Source organism: Phascolarctos cinereus, unplaced genomic scaffold, assembly GCF_003287225.1.
Source record: "Phascolarctos cinereus isolate Bilbo 61053 unplaced genomic scaffold, phaCin_HiC Scaffold_5;HRSCAF=322, whole genome shotgun sequence".
NCBI lineage: Eukaryota > Metazoa > Chordata > Mammalia > Diprotodontia > Phascolarctidae > Phascolarctos > Phascolarctos cinereus.
The window spans coordinates 111,547,888-111,553,887 of record NW_027555958.1 but is presented as its reverse complement, the minus strand read 5'-3'; positions in this window follow the sequence as shown (position 1 = coordinate 111,553,887).

Here is a 6,000-nt window from a genome sequence, read left to right as displayed (position 1 = left end):
CACACAAGGACAAAACTGCAAAGCAGAATGGGCTCCCATAGCAAGGAATCAGATCACAACATCAAATGGAAAGTCCCTGCACTGTGGGTGGAGTGGTAACATCTTCCAGGTGTCCAGTGTATGTCTATTGACCTCTCCTCATCCGCACAGATAAGCCAAGTAGCTGTAACCCTCACAGATTCCATCCTAACTCAGGAAGCCTCAGGCACTTCTGTTCACAGCTGTTGTTACTGCCATCATTCTAGTCCAGCCCCTGCAGATTTCTCATCACAGAAATAACTGCTTCCTGGGTCTAGCATTTTATCAAATTCTCTCTCTCTGTCTCTGTCTCTTTCTGTCTCTCTTTCTCTCTCTCCCTCTCACCTGCCCCCCTGCTAGGTGCTTTCTGCCATGCACCTAAAGCCCACAGCATCTGAGAAATGTAGTCTTTTTGATTATCATTGGGCCTACCCTGAGAGTGGAACTGATGTTGTGGAACTGATTTAAAATAAAATCATGAAGACTTGATTTGGAAGGAACCAAACAATAGCTCAGTTGGCCCTTTCTGGTACCCTATTTATCTTTTCGTACTAAGAATGGGGCAGCATCAGTTGAGTTCGGACCTCCACAGAACTGCCCTCCTTCTCTAAGCTTGCCATCTGGTAAGTGCTTTGTTTCAGTGGGCGGAGCCAATTAAGTACATGGACTTTAAAAGCCTTTCTTGATGACTCTTGGTAGATCCATCTGCCTGCCCGCCCCACCCCCAACTCCTCAGTCCTGGCAGGCTCCTTCCTGACCCTCTCAGAGTCCACTGCTTCAACTTTCTACTGTACCGCACAATGTCTGTAAAGTGAAGCCATGTCTAAATCATGTCACAGCATATGCTCAATTCATTCAAAACTTGCATAAATTCAATTTTTAAAAAAGGACATCAAACCAGCTATCCAAATAATTAGTTAATAGTGTAATTATTTTTTCACTTTTCAACAAGTTGTTTTGGTCATGGGCAAGTGTGTACAGTTTGGTGCTAATGATGGAACTGTCAGTGAATATTTAGATGAGCAGATGATTAGAGAAAAGGGCAATGGAAGGACAGGCAAGAGCAGAAAAAAACACTTCTCAAGACCATTCCCTTATGCAATAAACTGAATAGTGTGAACGGTACAAAAGTCTAAATAAATAGCAAAGCTATGAAATGAATGAAGACCACGAAGGACAACAGTGAATAAGAAAGATGGAACAATGCAAGGAGTGATATTTTAATAGGTCATAAGCTGGTCAGTCAGGGCAAGCACTCTATAGATGCAAATGTTCTCCCAATGAGACAGAGGCAGCATTAGAAGTAACAGCATCAGCATCTGCCTCAAGACAGTTGCTACTTTCTTATCACTTTTTTTCCTTTTCCCTCCCTTTTTTTGCATCTGGTTCCATTTATGACTCATTCTTCCCAAACAAGCCATATGTTCTTGCAGAAGGCCTTTAACTTTGCTTGATTCCTATTGAGCCGGATCTACGGATGACAGCCAAATAAATGTAATAAAACCACTTTTTCCCATCAAAAACAAAAATGAAATCCCATTTGCAGCAAGATTTAATTAACAGTCTGTAAGTCACTTTGGTGTTGAAAGCATGCACACGGGTTTGGTTGTAGTGTAATTTGCACCTTCAAAGTCCATTGTACCATTTCACCAGTTACGGTACAATTCTTCCTTCTTCCTATGGTACTCATTCTCCCTTCTGCTGCAAGTTCAAGTGTGTTCCAGTTAAAGTTCACTGGGGTTAATGTACAATTTCAGGGGTACTCCTTCTGGATGTCCTTTTGTATTCTTGCAATCTCTTTTACTTTGAATTTTAGAGTATTTATAAGTCATGTTAATATGAAAATTGTGAACTATTCTGCTTAAATGTCAACGAGCTATTAAGAAATGTGTGCAGAAGACTTGTCTAAACGACAGTAGAATGTAAGATTCTTGAAGGCAGGGACTTTCATTTTTATCTTTAAATCTCTAGGATCAAGGATAATGCTTTGTACATTACAAGCATTTAATTAATGTCTGACAAATTGAAATGAATGAATTTTATTACTGCAATTCTCTTAGGTCTCCATAACAAAAAGAATTATCTAAAGCTAAAAAGATAACCAAAGTTCATCTATCCTATCATTTTCTAGAAATAACTTCAATTTACCTTACTGTTTACCCAAATGAAGAGTTCCTGTGAATATTTTAACCATCAGACTAACAATAGTAATCTTATTTATGCTATAGATTCCTAGGGTTCAATGACCAGCTTGGCCACAGTCAGAGAAGCTCATTACTAGATTGACTGCCAAATTATGAATTCTTTTACTACAGCAAGTTGAGATGACCATCTACTAAGGTATAGCAGAGTTTTGACAGACTGAAATACAAAGGAAAACAAAGATCTTTCAGGCATTGAGGTACTGAAGTACTGGACTTGCTGCACTGTGGGTGCTTTGTATATTCATTGGACAATGGCAGGTTACCCTGTGTTACTCTATCCATGAGGAGCATTCCATTTAATTGATTTTGTGCTAAGAAAAAGCAAGACTACCCATGACTAGAATGTTTAAATGCCAATAGGATTCCCTCTTCTTCTGACTGGAACATACATAGGAGAAAAGGCACTTCAATTAATCCTTGAGTATTTGACATGTCGTGGTCTATCTGCCTTTCCTGACCGTAAGTTACACTTAGTAAATCAGTCAGTCAACAAGTCATTGTGCTATTCAGTGGAGATTCAAAGAAAGATAAAAACACTACTCCTTTTGGGGGCAGCTAGGTGGCGCAGTGGATACAGCATCGGCCCTGAAGTCAGGAGTACCTGAGTTCACTTCCGGCCTCAGACCAAACACTTGACACTTACTAGCTGTGTGACCCTGGGCAAGTCACTTAACCCCAATTGCCTAAAAGTAAAAAAAAAAAAAACCAAACCACTACTCCTTTCCTCAAGAAGTTCCCATTCTAATGGAGAAGTCAACATATGAAAACTATGCATGTACAATATATAGTGGGTAACTCAGAAGCCTTTGTGCAGACTTAAGCTATTAAGACCTAAAGATTCATTAAGACCTTTAGACATTTATATGAAGGTAATCTCATAGGAGAAGGCAGTGGGAGGGAGGATTGACTGAGAAAGACCTCCTATAGAAGCTAGGATTTGACTTGAGTCTTACAGCTAACTGGAAAAACTAAGAAGCAGAGGTGAGGAGGGTAAATAGCCAGTTCAAAGGCATTGATAGGAGATGGAGAGCCATGTGTGAGGAACTCTTAGAGTGTGTGTAGTGAGAAGTAAAGAATAAGAAGACTGGAGAGATAGGGGGCCAAGTTGCAAAAGGTTTCAAATGCCAACCAGAGGATTTATATTTGGTCCTGAAGGTAATAAGAAGCCATTGGAGTTTATTAAGAGATAGAGGGGAAGGTATAGAGTCAAACCTACACTATAGGAAAATCATTTTGGCAGCTGAGTGAAAGATGAACTGAAATTAAGTGAGACTTTCAGTGGGGAGGACCATCAAAAGACTATTACACTGTCACAAGAGTCCAGGTTTGAGGTGATGAGAGCCTCACAGCATAGAGGGAAGGGAACCTATATTAAGAAATGTCATGAAGGTAGAAACAATAGGATTTGACAGCACATTAAGTACACGGGGGGGGCGGTGAGTGAGGAGTCTAGGATATAAGCCTAAGAGGGTGTTTCCCTGAGTAGTGAAGGGGAGAGGCAGAGAAGAGAATAAGCCCTTTGGGACTTCCTGGCCTTCCCATTGCTTTAGTGAACCAGTCTAAATGACTAAGGAACAGGCTTTCCAAGAAATTCACATGAAGTGAAAAAGTAAAGGGAAAGCAGCCCAGTTGAGGCCCTTGAGACTGCTCCAAGCCCAAGAAATATGACCAATAATTGATGTTAAACCTTAAAAGCAGCCAGGACTGCCCAGCCCTGTGCCTGAAAGAAGTGGACAGAATGTCTTCAGTGCTACCCTTACTTGTTCCTGTAACCCTTACCCACCCAACAGCTTTGTTTACATTCATGTTTATAGTTACGGGTTAGCCTCAAAATAGACATTTTAACTGAGGGATGGCACATGTCTAAAAAATGTGGAGTTAGTTTCTGTGGGGATATCATTGAATTTTTAGTTAACAGTGAAACTGATTAGATTCCTCTAACTTCCTCTTGACAAGGTCCCAAGATAGTGGAAATAGAAACTATTAGAAGGGAAAAGAAAAAAAGAAAAAAAGTTCTGTTTAAGCTGGGAAGGTCTGTGTTTTGGCCTTTTTTTCCCCCCTTGGGTTGAGAAATGTGGGAGTAGGAAGATTACTCTCAGTTCTTACCTTATTCATCCAACCCAAACCCAATGTCAAGGACAGGAACTGAGCACTTGCAATATATCTAATTTTGGAATCTCCAGTAGTAATCAAAGGCTTTGACTGTGTCATTCCCAAATGCTACATAGCTGGCTTTAGGACAGTCAGCAATGTGATATGTCAGATGATATTTATTAATTTTTTTGTGTTAATAACATTAAACCTGGCATCTGGGCTTAAATTCTATTAATAATATTTTATTATACTATATATAACATATTCAATATTATTAATCATATTTGTAGAATGCTTTCCTATATTATTTAGCATCTAACTTTTCCTCACAACAATCCTGTGAGATAGGAGCTATTATTTTTGCCCAGTTTATAGATGAGAAAACTGTGATGGGTTCAATGACTTGCCTGAATCACGGAACTTCTAAGTGTTATGATGGAATTTGAAACCAGGTCTTCCTGAAACAGTATCAGGCACTCTATCCTCTACAGAAGAACTCTCCAAGCTTTTCTGAGCATGTACTTTATAACAAAACTTTTTTTAAGTATGCCCCTTAATACATGTATATTTACTTATTTATAAATGATATTCATGTACTAGTGTACTGATGAGTATATGCAGTACGAAGCTTACATAAAAATAGAAATTAGAAAGGATGAGATAAGAGTGAATCAATATTTGACCTTAGAGTTAATAGGGGTGGGGACAGATTTTTCCCAGTAGCATGTGCACAGCTGCTGAAGAATGTGGTTGGTTTAGGTGTTAACTTCCCTGAAGGTTTGGAATTTAAATAGCAGTGTGAAGTAGGGAGGGGGAAGTATTGGGGAAAAGGGCACAAATGTGTTAGAGATAAGCTCTCCAACTGGCTGTTACTGTTAGGGTAGAATTTTACCCCTATTCTCACTCTCTAATTGGTTGAATGCACCCCTTGAGGTTCAGGCCATGCCCCGCTTAAGTCACTGCATAGTCTCCCCACTTTGGAGACAATTGCTGCCTTGCAACACTTAAGACACTAGGATTGTCCCTATGTGACAACAAATAGATATATAGGGAAAAAGTTAACTGAAGCATAGAGTATTGATGGGTCTCACTCTTTGTGGTTGCAAGGAGGGTCATAGATCTATTGAAGTACAGCATATTGGTTCTATGAGATAGGCACTCAGTTTCCAAAGTATGAAAAGCAGTTAGGTAACCCAGTGGATGGAGCATTCTGCCTGGTCTCAGAAAGACGTAAGTTCAAATCCTACAGCAGACACTTAACTAGCTGAACCTGGGCAAGTCAGTTAATTTCTACCTGCCTCAATTTACTCAAATGTAAAGTGGGGATTATAATAGCATCTACCTCACAAGGTTGCTGTGAGATAAGAAAATATTTGTACATAGGAGAGGACAATTAAGACTTGTGGTTAGAAATTAATATCAAAGAATGAAATGGCTTAAACACTATTAATGTTTTTTTATTTTGATGCGAGGCATACCTAAAAGCTTCAGGAATGCCCAGGGAACCAAGCGTATGAGTTGTGTATGTAGCTTAAACCTCCAAAACACCAAGATAAGCAGAGGAGAGCAAACTATTTGCTGACTTCAGGGTTTAGATCATTGAGCTCCTCAAATCTTTTTCTCAATCATAGGTTTCTGGTTTTGTTTTCTCCCTGAATGAGTCACAAAATTACATCAACTCTTT